This window comes from Abramis brama, assembly GCF_963993115.1.
Source record: "Abramis brama genome assembly, chromosome: 6".
Taxonomy (NCBI): Eukaryota; Metazoa; Chordata; class Actinopteri; order Cypriniformes; family Leuciscidae; genus Abramis; species Abramis brama.
The window spans coordinates 37,166,930-37,186,046 of NC_139968.1; the positions used below are offsets into that span (position 1 = coordinate 37,166,930).

Here is a 19,117-nt window from a genome sequence, read left to right on the forward strand (position 1 = left end):
TATATATCCTTTTGAATGATTACTTTATTCTTATTAAAAATTCAACAATCAAGTAGTATCCTTATCATTTCTGTATTCATTTTCTTTTAGGTGCATTCCAGTGTGTGCCCTTGGGTTGTGTTCACATGCAAGGGGCCTTTTGATGACAATTGTCTTGGGATTGTCTTGGGACTCCTGGAAACTCCATCTGCATACATTCAGTGTTTTACAGCCAATTGGTCAAACACAAAATCTTGAACTGTCATTATTTCTGGAAGACCCCTTAGGACTTTCACATATAAAACTCTTCGTCTCTTTGTCCTCTTTTTCTGGACCTTTCCATCATGGCTGTATCTTCTGTATCTCGTCCGCAACACATAGACGGTAATGATGGCATTTTTCTCCTTTCTTTTGCAAAGCTCTTTCTAATACATTTTCAATTCCTCTCTACTCTGCCACCATCATCTGCTTAATAAATGCTTACAACCTTCAGTGTGGTATGCTTTTCTTTAAAAAACATTTTCATAATAAAAATATTTATAAAACAAGTTACAGTGTTTTCCTTAAACCAGCTTCATAATAAAAATCTTTATAAAACAAGTTCAGGTGTTTTTCTTAATAAACTATTTTCTCAATATATGGTTACAATGATTATTAATACAAGTGTTTTACACACTGTAAAAAAAAGTTGACTAAACTTAAAATTCTAAGGCAACTTGCTGCACAGATTTTTTGAGTTGACTCAACTAATAGAGTTTACTCAACTGGAGATGTTATAGTCGAGTCAACTCAACTATAGAGATGTTTTAGTTGAGTCAACTCAAAAAATCTGCAGCAAGTTGCCTTATAATTTTATAAGTCAACTTTTCTTTTTTTACAGTGCAGTAAACACTTTCTTAATACATTGTTTAACAACTACTTATGGTACCTTTCATTATAAAACCACTTTTTTATTAGTTACAATTGTGGTTTACTATAACCCATAAATACTTCATATACAACAAGCCATTATTACAATAGAATAATTGCATATTTCACAACAATATCCACATATCTTCATTTATATATCTGTCTTAGTTGACTTGTATAAGTTTGAGGGTCAATTTATACATAATTTCACCTTATTTTCATCAAGTGAACATCTCATGTGTATTTCTTTAGGGAGTGGAGTAAAGGGGCATATTATCGTTCCTGCTTTCCTGGAGTGAAATGTTTTATCAGCCTGTTTAGGTGGACTGCTCTTCTGATAATGAGCTCAGGCCTTCTTCAGCCTCAAAGAGAACTGTTGTTTGTCAGGCAGTGTTGTGTGTGTGTGTGCATTTTTTATTCTTTGCAGGTTCAGAACTTTGTGATATACAACATTCTTGGACCCTGGAAGAAGGTCACCACGGACTTAAATCTCGGAAATGGACGACAAATATTCTGATTAACGGCGATATACCCACTTAGCTATCAAAAATGTATTATTGTTTAGACTTTATGTTCTCTTAGCCAATCAGAAGTAAACGATTATGTAATGCATGTCCTTGAAAAAGGTATAATTGTGTGAGATTTGTTTGTAAGGTAGAGTTGGCTTGCGACCTGCTCGTGACTTTGACGCTGGCTCTACCAATTTAACTGCAAACTATTCTTCAGTAAAATTGTACTTATTTGATTGAATTTCACGACTCCTGGTCTTCTGTCATCATATCTGGTCTTGGGTCTTACAACTGTACCCCCCCCCCCCCCCAAACAGTACAATAATCAAATAATTTTTTCCTGTTCCAAAGGCTGTAGTGCTTTCCTTGTGACCACACTGACTTACTCCAGGTGAAATTTGGACAATAACTCCCTTACTGTATGTACAATAAACAAATACGTTTCCAAAAAAATTACTGTAATTCCCCTAAACTATTTTTTCCTGTTTCAAAGGCTGTAGTGCTTTCCTAGTGACCACACTGACTTACTCCAGGTGAAATTTGGACAATAAATCCCTTGCTGTACGTACAATAAACAAATACGTTTCCAAAAAAATGACTGTAATTCCCCTAAACTATTTTTTCCTGTTTTAAAGGCTGTAGTGCTTTCCTAGTGACCTGACTGACTTACTCCAGGTGAAATTTGGACAATAACTCCCTTACTGTACGTACAATAAACAAATAAGTCCAAGAAAAAATTACTGTAATTCCCCTAAACTATTTTTTCCTGTTTCAAAGGCTGTAGTGCTTTCCTAGTGACCACACTGACTTACTCCAGGTGAAATTTGGACAATAACTCACTTACTGTACGTACAATAAACAAATAAGTTTAAGAAAAAATTACAGTAATTCCCCTAAAGTATTTTTTCATGTTCCAAAAGGCTGTAGTGCTTTCCTAGTGACCACACTGACTTACTACAGGTGGAATTTTGACAATACTTCCTTTACTGTACGTACAATAAACAAATAAGTTTAAGAAAAAATTACAGTAATTCCCCTAAAGTATTTTTTCATGTTCCAAAGGCTGTAGTGCTTTCCTAGTGACCACACTGACTTACTACAGGTGGAATTTTGACAATACCTCCTTTACTGTACGTACAATAAACAAATAAGTCCAAGAAAAAAATGCTGTAATTCCCCTAAACTATTTTTTCCTGTTTCAAAGGCTGTAGTGCTTTCCTAGTGACCACACTGACTTACTCCAGGTGAAATTTGGACAACAACTCCTTTACTGTACGTACAATAAACAAATAAGTCCAAGAAAAAATTACTGTAATTCCCCTAAACTATTTTTTCCTGTTTCAAAGGCTGTAGTGCTTTCCTAGTGACCACACTGACTTACTCCAGGTGAAATTTGGACAATAACTCCCTTACTGTACGTACAATAAACAAATAAGTCCAAGAAAAAATTACTGTAATTCCCCTAAACTATTTTTTCCTGTTTCAAAGGCTGTAGTGCTTTCCTAGTGACCACACTGACTTACTACAGGTGGAATTTTGACAATACCTCCTTTACTGTACGTACAATAAACAAATACGTTTAAGAAAAAATTACAGTAATTCCCCTAAAGTATTTTTTCATGTTCCAAAGGCTGTAGTGCTTTCCTAGTGATCAGACCGACTTACTACAGGTGGAATTTTGACAATACCTCCTTTACTGTACGTACAATAAACAAATAAGTTTAAGAAAAAATTACAGTAATTCCCCTAAAGTATTTTTCCATGTTCCAAAGGCTGTAGTGCTTCCCTAGTGATCAGACCGACTTACTACAGGTGGAATTTTGACAATACCTCCCTTACTGTACGTTCAATAAACAAATAAGTTTAAGAAAAAATTACAGTAATTCCCCTAAAGTATTTTTTCCTGTTCCAAAGGCTGTAGTGCTTTCCTAGTGACCACACTGACTTACTACAGGTGAAATTTGGACAATAACTCCCTTACTGTACGTACAATAAACAAATAAGTCCAAGAAAAAATTACTGTAATTCCCCTAAACTATTTTTTCATGTTCCAAAGGCTGTAGTGCTTCCCTAGTGATCAGACCGACTTACTACAGGTGGAATTTTGACAATACCTCCTTTACTGTACGTACAATAAACAAATACATTTAAGAAAAAATTACCGTAATTCCCCTAAAGTATTTTTTCCTGTTCCAAATGCTGTAGTGCTTTCCTAGTGACCACACCGACTTACTACAGGTGGAATTTTGACAATACCTCCTTTACTGTACGTACAATAAACAAATACGTTTAAGAAAAAATTACAGTAATTCCCCTAAAGTATTTTTTCCTGTTCCAAATGCTGTAGTGCTTTCCTAGTGACCACACTGACTTACTACAGGTGGAATTTTGACAATACCTCCTTTACTGTACGTACAATAAACAAATACGTTTAAGAAAAATTTACAGTAATTCCCCTAAAGTATTTTTTCATGTTCCAAAGGCTGTAGTGCTTTCCTAGTGATCAGACCGACTTACTACAGGTGGAATTTTGACAATACCTCCTTTACTGTACGTACAATAAACAAAGAAGTTTAAGAAAAAATTACAGTAATTCCCCTAAAGTATTTTTCCATGTTCCAAAGGCTGTAGTGCTTCCCTAGTGATCAGACCGACTTACTACAGGTGGAATTTTGACAATACCTCCCTTACTGTACGTTCAATAAACAAATACGTTTAAGAAAAAATTACAGTAATTCCCCTAAAGTATTTTTTCATGTTCCAAAGGCTGTAGTGCTTTCCTAGTGACCACACTGACTTACTACAGGTGGAATTTTGACAATACCTCCTTTACTGTACGTACAATAAACAAATAAGTCCAAGAAAAAATTGCTGTAATTCCCCTAAACTATTTTTTCCTGTTTCAAAGGCTGTAGTTCTTTCCTAGTGACCACACTGACTTACTCCAGGTGAAATTTGGACAATAACTCCCTTACTGTACGTACAATAAACAAATAAGTTTAAGAAAAAATTACAGTAATTCCCCTAAAGTATTTTTTCATGTTCCAAAGGCTGTAGTGCTTTCCTAGTGACCACACTGACTTACTACAGGTGGAATTTTGACAATACCTCCTTTACTGTACGTACAATAAACAAATACGTTTAAGAAAAAATTACAGTAATTCCCCTAAAGTATTTTTTCATGTTCCAAAGGCTGTAGTGTTTTCCTACAGACCAGGCTGACTTACTACAGGTGAAATTTTGACAAAAAGTCCCTTACTGTACGTACAGTTGACAAATATGTTTTTTTTAAAATTACTGTAATTCACCCTAAGTATTTTTTCGTGTTCCAAAGGGTGTAGTGCTTTCCTAGTGACCACACCGACTTACTACAGGTGAAATTTTGACAATACCTCCTTTACTGTACAATTATCAAATATTTGTATGTAATAAACATTATTACATGTGTTTATTACATATGCTTATGTAATAAACTGTAATTCACCTATAGTGTTTTTTATATATATATATTCCAAAGATTGTAGTGCTTTCCTAGTGACCACACTGACTTACTCCAGGTGAAATTTTGACAATATCTAATAATACTGTTTTACATAATAATATATATAATAACTGTAATTCACTAAAGGGGGTTTTGTTTGTTTAAGGTTGTAGTACATTAATAGGGGCTACATTATTATTAACAGTAGTGACTGAACCTGTATGCATTGGTGCAGCAAATCTGACAGATAACGAACAGCAAGATCATGGAGGCATTCAAGATACTGTACAGTGCACTGTTTTATTTCTATTATCTTTCTAATTGTTCCACTGAGATTATACATAAAAGTTGTAATTAATTCCTTGTGGTTAGAGTAAAATTTCAATATCACCTCTTTAAAATTTTGCTGTTGTTGATCCTCTCTTGGTTTAAGTTGTTCTTATATTATCATAAACCCTTTAACTGATTGTTTTGTCAAGTACTTTTTACTTTACTATATTTTCTTTTAGAGAAGTGACATAAAAGTTTAAGTAAAACAAATGTGTGTGTTTGAATACAATTTTTTCAAATGTTTCCAGTCAGGACTACTTTGGGTAAACAAAAATATTTAAGCAATTGAACATTTTATTCAATATTTATTCATTGCATTATGTAATTGGTTAACACACATAACTATAACTGTTAGTGGTTTGTTACATAATTAATCCTTGTCATGTTTACCAACGTGAACAGTGCCAAAGATGGTACCCAATGTATGCTGCATTGGGCTATCACCAGACAAGCTACCTGAAAAAAGATGCCCAATGGTTGTGCTCACTGTGTACCTTAAACAGTGGAACATCAAAAGAATATCTGCTGAAACTTCTGCTTTATTGTCCTTGTTTCAATATGGATTACCACTGTATATCTGTATTTTGGGACTTACAGTTAAAGACCCAAGGACCAGATATGATTTATTAGGACCAGGAGTTAGAAGTGCACTCAATTTAAGACAAGAGTCAGAATTATAATAAATTAAAGGAAATTTTACTGAAGAATGTTTGCAGTTTCATCAGGCAGAAGTCAAGAATCAGAACCAGTGATCAAAAGTAGGCCGCTTCCCCTTACATTTACAAAAATCACAGCAATTATACCCTTCACCAAGGTCTAAGCTTTGTCATATATCTTATATTAAGACTCTGCCGATTACAGTAGTGGCCATTTTGAAATGTACAGTGTTAATTTTTTTGTGCTACTCCTCATTCAAATTTTGTTAAATGTTTACAAAAATTGGCTCAGATGATCTTTGGACCAAGCCACACTGAAGTGACTGAACAGATTTTTTATTTTTGCTATCGTTCCTGATATACATTTCTCCAAATTTGACCTGTATTTGTTGCCTTATGGTAGTTAGCTTTGCATGCTAATTGGTTAGCATGCTAACCTGATGCCATTCTTTCTAATGTGGCTCTTCAGCTATAAGGATAACCATAAACTACATTAGCATTAAGCTAACTTAACTTGCTAACTTAACTAATCTGGTTAACATGCCTTTGTGTGCTCATTCTTACACTTAAGCCTCTCCTTGGCAGCTTAGTAAGACAGCGTCTTCTGAGTGGTGCAAGCTGCTAAACCACATGCCACGAGCCCTGAACCATTCCGGTTGTGGGTTTGAATCCTGTGTGGCTCATTCCCAGACCGCAAGAGGTATTGTGGTGTAAAAGTTGCTTCTGTTCCAGACATGGTGTCTATATGTGAGTGAACTCAATAAATACAGCATGCAGTAAATTTATACAAAAATTATTCATTTTGAATTGCTTCTCACTTGAACTACTGGACCTTCTTCATCTTGCCAAAGACGCAACTTCCCAGTGGCGCAATGATATGAGTGACAGGTATCTGACCCAGAGATAATGGGTTCGAGCCCCGCGTGGGATGATTTAAAAACAATTGTGTGTAATGTTGTGTCATGTCGATTCCTTTATTATTCAACGTTGTATTAATCTTTCTTCCTTTTGGATTAATATATATATCTTCTTCATTATATGTTTATTCTCATCTGAACTTCTGTTCATTATGAGTTCATTTTCACCTATACTTCTAAACCAGCTCTTTTTTCTTCAATTTCTGCTGTTTTTACTATTACTGCTCTTGATGCTGCTTCAGGGGCTTGGCCCCGTATCGCTGCTTGCAGCTATATTTCCACTTGTTCCTTAACATGTAACCAAGAATACTAACACACACAGACACAGTTTCTTCAAGATTGGATTTGGTGAGGAGGAGAGTCTTCTCAAAACATTAATATAACATGTCATTTATCTCAAGGTGAGGATACTTTAAATCTAACTGTAAAGTAAAGACTTTAACTAAGAAATGGTCTCTCAACTATAGGTTTCAGTGACTCCTGAGACCATTGCTATCAGGGTAGCCTAGAAAAGCAGATGGATGTAGTGACACCTGTTAAAGAAGTCCATATTTCATCTCTGGAAGCCAGGCTAAATGAGCAAGCACTGTTACTGCATTCCGGGCATGGGCCAGACCCTTACGTTACACCTCAGATATCAAATACAGACTTATATTTAAATGATACATGAAATAACATTTTCGATAATCACACTGATAATTTATATAACAAAGTAAAATCTCATAAGCCTAGAGAAGTCATTCAACTCATTTGATATATAGAAGGAAAACTATTGATTAATACCTTGATTATAATCACTCATTAGATATACATTGAAGCAGCAGTGTGTTCCAGAATCCACTTCTTCAGGACTTCATAACAAAAACGTAACTTGAATAATTACAATAAGGGCGTTGCTTATTTATAACATTGAAAATATTATTAACCTAAAATATCTGCTATTTTTAATCAATGAAAGAATTGTGTTGTACAAGGAACAGCAGTTTTAATACATACTTTTACCTAATACATTTATCAAAGTTAATTGAGTCGAGCGATCACTGGGAACATACTATAACCTTTGGAACATGAAAAAAGGAGAAATTACAGTAACTTTTTAATAATAATATGTTTGTACTATACTTACAGTAAGGTATTGGCAGTATTTAACAAGTAGTAAGTCAGTCTGATCACTAAGAAAGCACTACAACCTTTGGAATATCTAAAAAACACTATAGGTGAATTACTGTAATTTATTTTTAATTAATATTTGTATACTGAACGTACAGTAAGGGAGGTATTGTCAAAATTTCACCTGGAGTAATTCAGTGTGGTCACTAGGAAAGCACTACAGCCTTTGGAACATGAAAAAATACTTTAGGGGAATTACTGTATTTTTTTCTTGAACTTATTTGTTTATTGTACGTACAGTAAAGGAGGTATTGTCAAAAATTCATGTGTAATAACTCAGTCTGGTCACTAGGAAAGCACTACAGCCTTTGGAACAGGAAAAAATACTTTAGGTGAATTACAGTAAATTTTTTATAAACATATTTGATTATTGTACGTACAGTAAAGGAGGTATTGTCAAAATTTCACCTGTAGAAAGTCAGTCTGGTCATTAGGAAAGCACTACAGCCTTTGGAACAGGAAAAAATACTTTAGGTGAATTACTGTAATTTTTTCTTAAACTTATTTGTTTATTGTACGTACAGTAAAGGAGATATTGTCAAAATTCCACCTGGAGTAAGTCAGTCTGGTCACTAGGAAAGCACTACAGCCTTTGGAACAGGAAAAAATACTTTAGGTGAATTACAGTAAATTTTTTATAAACATATTTGATTATTGTACATACAGTAAAGGAGATATTGTCAAAATTCCACCTGTAGTAAGTCAGTGTGGTCACTAGGAAAGCACTACAGCCTTTGGAACAGGAAAAAATACTTTAGGGGAATTACTGTAATTTTTTCTTAAATGTATTTGTTTATTGTACGTACAGTAAAAGAGGTATTGTCAAAATTCCACCTGTAGTATGTCAGTCTGATCACTAGGAAAGCACTACAGCCTTTGGAACATGAAAAAATACTTTAGGGGAATTACTGTAATTTTTTCTTAAACTTATTGGTTTATTGTACGTACAGTAAAGGAGATATTGTCAAAATTCCACCTGTAGTAAGTCAGTGTGGTCACTAGGAAAGCACTACAGCCTTTGGAACATGAAAAAATACTTTAGGGGAATTACTGTAATTTTTTCTTGAACTTATTTGTTTATTGTACGTACAGTAAAGGAGGTATTGTCAAAATTCCACCTGTAGTAAGTCAGTGTGGTCACTAGGAAAGCACTACAGCCTTTGAAACAGGAAAAAATAGTTTAGGGGAATTACAGTATTTTTTTCTTGGACTTATTTGTTTATTGTACGTACAGTAAGGGAGTTATTGTCCAAATTTCACCTGTAGTAAGTCAGTGTGGTCACTAGGAAAGCACTACAGCCTTTGGAACAGGAAAAAATACTTTAGGGGAATTACTGTAATTTTTTCTTAAACTTATTTGTTTATTGTACGTACAGTAAAGGAGGTATTGTCAAAATACCACCTGTAGTAAGTCAGTGTGGTCACTAGGAAAGCACTAAAGCCTTTGGAACAGGAAAAAATACTTTGGGTGAATTACTGTAATTTTTTCTTAAACTTATTTGTTTATTGTACGTACAGTAAAGGAGGTATTGTCAAAATTCCACTTGGAGTAAGTCAGTCTGCACTGTTAAAAATGTTCGTAATTTTAACTGTAAAAAACTGTAAAAAATCAACGAAAAAAAAATGTTAATTCCTTAACGGTATGTACCCTAACTATATACAGTGAAAAACTGTAATAGCTCTCACGGGACATTTCATGTAATTTTACATTAATATACTGTTAAATGTACGGATTTTGGAAGTACACTGTAAAAAAAAAACTTACCGTTGCATTTACCGTACCTTACCGTAAAAAATACGGTAGCAAATGTTTACTAATTTTACAAAGTTTAAAGTTTTACATCATCGAACTAAAAATTACGGTGAAAAACTGCCAGCTGGTTGACAGTACTTTACCGTAAAAATACGGTATAAATATTTATGTTTTACGGCATTGAACTAAAGTTTACGGTAAAAAACTGGCAGCTGGTTGAAAGCGATTTACCGTAAAAAATACGGTAGTAATATTTTAGGTTTTACGGCAGTGATCTAAATATTACGGAAAAAAACTGGCAGCTGTGGTTGCCAGTACTTTACCGTAAAAAATACGGTAAAATTTTTTTGCTTTTACGGCACTGAACTAAAGTTTACGGTAAAAAACTAGCAGCTTGCAAGTGCTTTACCATAAAAAATACGGTAGTAATATTTTAGGTTTTATGGCATTGAACATTGAACTGAACTTTTATATAAAAAATAAAAAATAAAAACCTGCCAGCTGTGGTTTCCTGTAATCTAATTATTGAGAATTACCAGAGGTTTAGACGTTGATGTTTTACTGAAAATAATAAAGTTTGAAGTTACCATTATGGAGATGAGTGTTTGCTTTAGTTGGGCTCTCTGACTTTTTAGCTTTAGATTTACTCTGACTGCCTTAACTGTGTGGTTATATAACACAAACGTTATGGCATGAAAATCAGAGAGAAAATGTGATCAGGTGATGTATCTCATTACTCATCATATTGTGGTCAGATTCACTGATCTCATAAAGAGTCTTATCTCTCACTTTGAGCAAGTGATAATATTAATTATAATATTAAAAGTAAATATTTAATATTATTGAGTATAATAAGTGAGCAACAGATAATCTGAAGAACTTTAAAAAATACATGGTGTAGAAAAAAGGTTTTGAACTACTGCTTGATTTAAACCAGCACAGACATCAAGATTCAGCGTATGAATCTCAACAACGGTGACAATCAACTAGGGCTGGGCGATTTAAATCGCGATATTGTCATGCGCATCTCGTCAGTAAAGCCGGTTCCTTGATTAGAAGTAAATCGCCTTCACCTGCTTTCAGATGGAGCGGCATTTACTACAAAGAGCCGTAGTTAACTGACAAGCTGAGCCATATCGCATTAATATCGCGGACGTATCGCCAGCGATAATTAATGCGATATGGCTCAGCTTGTCAGTTAACTACGGCTCTTTGTACACAGCAAAAACTCAGTGTATGAGTCCACACTCAAGAGTGTTTAAGTTAATGAGATAATTAAGTGATTAATTTAGTGATGATTGAACATTATTGAAGACACCTGATGTTAACAAGCAGAATCACTGAAGGAGAAAATCACAAATTGTAAGTTACCGTTATGACGATCAATGGTTGCTTTAGTTGGACTCTTGACCCATATTATTAACTTTAGATTTTGTTTGTCTGTTGTTTCTGAATTAAAATCACCAGTTGAACAAAGAAAAAAAGTGATCTGATGGTGTTGGTTATGTTATGACAATCATCATTTGAACTTGATCACTGAACTCATTAAAATCCTTCTTTCTGACTTCGATTTATGTCGTTGGTTAGTGAATCTGCATAAATGCCCAGAATTTTTGATATAATATAAAGGATTTCTTAAAAGTTGTTTAAAAAAAAAATCATTCTTTTAGGCACACACAGATGTCAAGATTCAGTCTATGCATCTCAACAATGGTGAGGAGCAGAATATTCAATTAGGAAAAGTAAATTACATAGACAATTCAGATCATAATTTATTCATACCGCAATGCATGATGGGAGCCATTAATGAGTTGATTGGTGGCAGCCACTGCAACATGCTTTATTATTGTCACCATTGTTGAGATTCACAGGCTGATTATTTATGTCTGTGTTTTAAATGAATTTATCCGAATGTCTTTTGATCAGAACAATGTTTATTAAATATTTAGAATTATAAGTACTGATAATCATAGGCTGAAAAATCACTAAACTGCTGCTAACAAGTTAAACCAAACTATCTCAATAAGTTTCCTTTTTCAGATCACAGCATGATTATGTCAAAACATAACCAACACTATAAGATAACATTTTACTTTGTTCATTTAACTGTTATAAAACAATAACAGCAAACAAACAACTGTAAATATTAAAGTAAACATATAATGGTCTAGAGCCCAACTAAAGCAAACACCCATCACCTTAATGGTAACTTACAATTTGTGATTTTCTTCTTCAGTGATTCTGCTTGTTAACATCAGGTGTCTTCAATAATGCTCAATCATCACTAAATTAATCACTTAATTATCTCCTCAGCCCTAAATGCCGCTCCATCTGAAAGCAGGTGATGGTGATTTACTACTAATCAAGGAACCGGCTTTACTGAAAAGATGCGCATAACAATATCGCGATTTAAATCGCCCAGCCCTACAATCAACACAATAATCAGATAAAACTCTGAACATCACAAAACAAGCTACTAAAAAGCTGCAACAAAACAACATCAAAAATAAAAGCAGATATAATGATAAAAGAAAATACTAAGGCAATTCAGCATAATGTATTCCTGCTGCAATGCATGCTGGGAGATACTGATGTGTTTTGATTGGAGGCTCCATCAAGTGCACTGCACTTTTATCATCACCATTGTTGAGATTCATACGCTGATTCTTGATGTCTGTGTGTGTCTAAAAGACGCAGCTGTTCAAACCGTTATTGTACACAATGTTTTAAAAATTCTTCTGATTATCACAGCAATGATAGATCACATGCTATAGAATCATAGGGCTACTGAAATCAATTATGTACAAATTAATAACACATATAAATAAAGATAAGAGTTCAGTGAATCAAACATGGTGATTGCCATCACTCATACACAACCGCCATCACATGATTCTTTTTCTCTCTGATTTCCTGGCCATAATCAACATGTCTTATAAACACAGAGTTACAGCAGGCAGAGAAAAACTAATGTCAGAAAGTCAAGGGTCAAGAGCCCAACTAAAGCAGTCACTGATCTCCATCATGGTGACTTCAAATGAAACAATAAATCATCAACATCTAAACCTCTGTTAATTCTCAAACAGAACTGTAGACGTGTGACAGAAATAAAGTCAGTCTGGTTAGTAATAAGTGAAGCTGGTAATGCTGTTTGTGGAGTTGTTTAATCCTCCTTTGCTGAGATCTTCACAGATTTAATGTTTTTTATCTTCAGTTGATTTCATCTGAGGCTGTGGCTGAAGTCAGTTGTAGTTCTTGTGTTTCTGCTCATCTCTTTTTTCTGTTCCTGTTGTTTCTCTAAATGGACATTCCCAGAATTCCCTGTGTGACACTTCACATTTGATGCTATTTCATTTAAATAATTATGTTTCTTCTTGGTTTTTGTTATCAGTTTTATACATTTGGGGTTTATATTACATCATATATTGTTTAATGAATGTTTATGAGATTATTTGGAGTCATGTGTATGTGTCACCATGATGGTGTTTTGTGTTTGTGTGTATGACACTGTGCACCTTCTCAATATTAACATGTGCCTCGGTTTGTGGAAAACTAATGGTATACTTAAATCATTGTGTGCTATTCTTTTTTACCACTTGTGTTATTATGATGGTTATAAGTATATTACAAAGACATAAAGCAGACTTTAATACTTCAGTGAAATTTAATGATAACTTTTATTGGTTTATGTAATATAATGGTTGCCCGTGAAAACTAAAAGGTTCTTACTGTATTTTTTATGGTAAAGTACTGGGAACCACAGCTGATTTTTTTTTTTTTTACCACACATTTAAATCCTGCTGAATGATTTATTTATTTAGTTTTTTCAAAGTAAGGTTGCTACCATATTCTTTACGGTAAAATACTGCCAACCAAGCTGACGTTTTTTACCGTAAATTTCACAGTTTTTTTTACATTGTGTTGTTTTGCCCGTAAATTTAAATCCCGTAAAAACATAAATGGTTGCCACCATATTTTTTACGGTAAAATACTGGCAACCACAGCTGTAAATTTCACAGTTTTTTTTAACAGTGTGGTCACTAGGAAAGCACTACAGCCTTTTGAACATGAAAAAATACTTTAGGGGAATTACTGTAATTTTTTCTTGAACATTTGTTTATTGTACGTACAGTAAAGGAGGTATTGTCAAAATTCCACCTGTAGTAAGTCAATCTGATCACTAGGGAAGCACTACAGCCTTTGGAACAGGAAAAAATACTTTAGGGGAATAACAGTACATTTTGTATAAACATATTTAATTATTATACATACAGTAAAGGAGATATTGTCAAAATTCCACCTGTAGTATGTCAGTCTGATCACTAGGGAGGCACTACAGCCTTTGGAACATGAAAAAATACTTTAGGGGAATTACTGTAAGTTTTTCTTAAACTTATTTGTTTATTGTACGTACAGTAAAAGAGATATTGTCAAAATTCCACCTGGAGTAAGTCAGTCTGGTCACTAGGAAAGCACTACAGCCTTTTGAACATGAAAAAATACTTTAGGGGAATTACTGTAATTTTTTCTTAAACTTATTTGTTTATTGTACGTACCGTGAAGGAGATATTGTCAAAATTCCACCTGTAGTAAGTCAGTCTGATCACTAGGGAAGCACTACAGCCTTTGGAACAGGAAAAAATACTTTAGGGGAATAACAGTCATTTTTTCATAAACATATTTGATTATTGTACGTACAGTAAAGGAGGTATTGTCAAAAATTCATGTGTAGTAACTCAGTCTGGTCACTAGGAAAGCACTACAGCCTTTGGAACAGGAAAAAATACTTTAGGTGAATTACAGTAAATTTTTTATAAACATATTTGATTATTGTATGTACAGTAAAGGAGGTATTGTCAAAATTTCACCTGTAGAAAGTCAGTCTGGTCATTAGGAAAGCACTACAGCCTTTGGAACATGAACAAATACTTTAGGTGAATTACAGTAATTTTTTCATAAACTTATTTGATAATTGTACGTACAGTAAGGCAGTTATATTTAAAATTTCACCTGTAGTAAGTCAGTCTGGTCTGTAGGAAAGTACTACAACCTTTGGGATATATATAAAAAACACTATAGGTGATTTACAGTTTATTTCATAAACATGTAATAAACATATGTAATAATATGCTCATTACATAAACATATTTGATAATTGTACACTGTTGTCAAAATTTCACCTGTAGTAAGTCGGTGTGGTCACTAGGAAAGCACTACACCCTTTGGAACACGAAAAAATACTTAGGGTGAATTACAGTAATTTAAAAAAAAAATTGTCAACTGTACGTACAGTAAGGGACTTTTTGTCTAAATTTCAGCTGTATTAGGTCAGTGTGTTCTGTAGGAAAACACTACAGCCTTTGGAACACGAAAAAATACTTAGGGTGAATTACAGTAATTTAAAAAAAAAACATTTGTCAACTGTATGTACAGTAAGGGACTTTTTGTCAAAATTTCACCTGTAGCAAGTCAGTGTGGTCACTAGGAACATGCTACAACCTTCGGATAGTAAAAAATCCCTTTGGTGAATTAATGTAATTTTATTCTAAAAATATTTATGTACATTATGTAAAGTGAGGCAGGTTTCCTAAATACAATCATTATAATGCATTTTTTATTGTTGCTAAAGTGCAATCAATAGCATTAGAACACATAATGTGAGAGAGATTTGCTGGTACATCTGTACTTTGCAAAAATGTAGTTGTCTGTTTGCACACAATGGAAAAAAATAGACCTTTTTAGACGGTCCCTAATCTTCTTTACCACACACATTGAATGTTCAGTGAACAGTCGCAACTTTGTATGCCATTAAAACAATATTTGCCCGTTTTGATTGATTGTGGAGAGTGTTGTAGTTCACCATCTTTGTCCTAAAGATCATGTAGCTGCTTTTATTTAGCAAAAATGTGCTTTTTTGGGCTTGTTATTGAGACGTGAAAGTGCGAATGTGCGAATATAAAACCAACTTTACCTAAGTCTCTCCACAATGTTTAACAATCCACCAAGAAACTTTGTATTAAAGCTCCAATATGTAGGAATTTTGTAATAAAATTTCCAAAAATAACTTGCACAGTGTGATATATTTCCTCCAGTTGTGTACTTACAATATCTCAAAAGTCTCCAAAGATTTTTATTTCAGAGAAATTCCGATTTTAAATAACTGGCCGTCCCGGAAAAGAAATGTCGCGCCTCAGTGACGCAATATCCCTTTTTTTCCGTGTGGACCATGTGATAGGATATTCCACCACACCGGATTTTTTTTTTTTTTTTTTTTTTTTTACAACAACTTTATTGAGGTTTTTTTTCTTATCACAATAAACAATAAAGACGTCTGACAAAGAATAAAAAAAGAATAAAATAAAAAATATGACCCACCACACCGGAATATCGCATGGTCAAATGCGGAAGTGGTGGTTAAAGCGTTATAGCCATAGACTGTATGGTTATAGCTGTTATGGATCACGAACTCTTTGGCGAGTATTGCAGTGCCAACAAAACGAAAGCGTCCATATTCGGATACACTCAGACTGTGTGACAAACGGAGGAATAAAACCCAGATAAATATCGGCAGGCGTTTTCGAGATGGAGAGAGCTGCGCGTTAAGCCTTGGTTATACTTTCGCCTGGCTCCGCAGCGCGAGTCTCCGCAGACTGCGCGCGCACCTCCGCAAACGGACGAGGCGTTTATACTTGACGCGCTCGCCGTTGTACTATTCTTTGAAACGACAGGGGGCGACTCGAGTAATTGTCCTCTAAACCATCAGGAATCAGCGGTGAGAAGAAGAAAGCTATACACACGTGACAATGTTTATTTTACACCACTACCAATACCACACTACAAAAAGAATCGTGTAAAACCCAGTAAACCCTGAGATTATTACTTGTGACAATAAAACAAAATATATGGATATGAGAACTAAATTAACAATCTCTTACATATTTTCTAATTTCACTAAACATTTCATTAAGTTTCGTGAACATTTTTATTAAACATGGACCTTTATGTTCATTAAAAATACTTTTTATGCTATTGTATGCTCATTTTTTAAATGTAATCAACTCATTTAGACGTGCAAACTGGGTGCCGGTGTGGTGAGAAGTTCGAGCTCGGCCAGATTCGGCTCGAAGTCGTTCATCTTCGGATGCGCGCCGCGCGCGTTGTTACAAAAAATATCGCGCACACCGCCAGGCGAAATTGGGTCTTGCGAACCCAACGCGCACGACCGCCCACACCGCAATGACGTCATTTTTGCCGCGCGCACCTTCGCGCTCGTGTGGACGCGTCGAGTATAAACCAGGCTTCACTCGCGAGTGTATTGAGACAGGTAAGACATGCAACTGTCAATAATAGCACTTATAAACAAAGTTATATTGCTCTTTGTACTTTGGTAAGGCTTATGAGCTTATGGCAGTACAATTAAATACAATCGGATATGATGTTAAAAAAATATATTTAGTCATTACTTGCAAATGTTCGTTCAAATTTACTTTTAGATATTGGTTTGAACACGTTAAACAACACGGCATTAACCATAAAAACGTAAAACTGCACAACATTAACCAAACAAATCATTTGACAAATAGCTGTATGTTGTAACGGGATAATATAGCATAACATTTCACGTTCCTTGCAGTTCATTAATTATGATGAAATAAAATAGTACGATCAGACATACAGGTAATACAAAAACGAATAAATTACCTCATCCGTGATCATGATTCATTAATTCCATGTAGATATATCGCTAGATGGTGAAAACGCATTAAAAACGACATCTCCCATCGTCACCTCCTTCATAGCGTCATCAAGCTTCGCCTTTGTTATTGTTGAAACTGCGCCCTCTTGTGGTCAAATACCAAAGTCGCATACTGGAGCTTTAACTAGAAAGTTTTGAACGAATGCAAAGATTCTCAGTGGAACGCAAAAGTATTTGTGAGGGAACGCAATATTTTTCCTCCATCTCACTATTTCCTTCACTATGTAAATTTACAGGTTTTGTTTGGTCAGTCGTTTGACCATTTCTTTCTTATTTTTTTATTTTATTTTTTTACATTTTTGTTTTACAGTGTAGCTCTGAAGTAGATGTATCTTGGTATTGATAGTGATTTATTCTAATCTTTCTCAGCTCGTCTGCCTGTTCCTGTCATCTTCAGTAACTCTTCACACTGTTCTTCATCATCAAATTGTTCACTGGTGTGTTCATCAGTGTTGAATGTGAGTGATGCGACTCTCTCCTGGTACGCAGGAATCAGTGTATTGTCCAGCATCAGTGTGTGTGATCTCAGCATCAGTCTCTCTCTACCTCTGGAAGTGGAATATCAGGATAAAAACACCTACAGCTGTGTGCTGAACAATCCCATCAGCAACCAGACCACACATCTGGACTTCAACACACTCTGTCACACATGTGCAGGTACCACAGCTCTGATGATATGTGATGTGTTTTTTCTCTCTCTCTTTCATAAAATGAAAGTTGCTGTTGATTCACATTTTGTGTGCCCCAAATAAATCTCCTAGATTTTTCTTTTTTTCTTTCAATATCGCTGTTTTTACCATATTTACAGTGTGATTGTGCAGTTTGGAGTTTCTGAAACAGACTAATGACGGCTCACTAAAATCACTATTTTATCATTGGTTATTTAGAAGTCCACTGCTGTGGATCTACTGAAGCTGTGATCCGATTGGTCGTCTCTGCTGTGGTGGGCGTGGCTACTGTCATTCTTCTGGTTTATGACATCAGATCCACAAGAGGAGGAGACTAATGGAAGATCAGTTGAAGAATCAACAGCTTATGATAGTTTCTTATAAATGAGAGAACTCTGTGTCACAGATATATCTTTAAATAACCACATTTGCGTAAAGAACCAATCAACATGTTTGTACGTTGCTAGAATTATCTGCACTGTTGATCTATCAGAACCTGTAGAAATGACATCAGCTGCATGTTCTTGAAATATTATATGTTTGTTTTTGGTGTCCTTAGTTAGTTCGAGGCTGGGTCCTCATTTTCTAAAGCCGCTGGAAGTATAGAAGATCTCTTCAGTAAACTGTGAACTGATTGAACTTCAAAGAGGACGTATTATATGGGGCGCCGTTTGTAAAGCGGCTCATGCTGAAAATAACAGCAACATTTTGTCACATTTAGCTTCAAACAATGTTTAAAAAACTGGTATGAATTTTTGACGGTCACTTTTTACCACATTTACAACTATATTTGTCAACTTAGAGATATTTAAAAAAGTTAAATCTAAATATTAAATGTTACACCTAAATGTTAAATATTAAATCTAAATGCTAAATATAAATCTAAATGTTAAAGGAACCGTATGTAGGATTGTGGTCAAAACTGGTACTGCAATCACTTTAAAAATACTGTAGAGCGGTGTATCTCCTCCCCCTATCCCCTGACTCGA

The 19,117-nt window shown here is 34.6% G+C and overlaps 2 long non-coding RNA genes across 2 annotated transcripts in view; one reads left to right on the forward strand and one right to left on the reverse strand.

The window, feature by feature from the left end:
- Positions 1-536, forward strand: part of LOC311084897 — a 40,769-nt gene extending 40,233 nt beyond the window's left edge. The window contains exon 3 of the long non-coding RNA XR_014606659.1: positions 91-536. This is a non-coding gene — a long non-coding RNA (uncharacterized lncRNA). The remainder of the gene's footprint in view (positions 1-90) is intronic.
- A 13,865-nt stretch (positions 537-14,401) lies between these two features.
- Positions 14,402-14,915, reverse strand: LOC311084900. The gene is made up of 4 exons (XR_014606662.1): positions 14,885-14,915; positions 14,715-14,754; positions 14,573-14,612; positions 14,402-14,470 (listed from the first exon to the last, which is right to left on the reverse strand). It is a non-coding gene; the product is annotated as an uncharacterized lncRNA (long non-coding RNA).
- Positions 14,916-19,117: the final 4,202 nt, after the last annotated feature.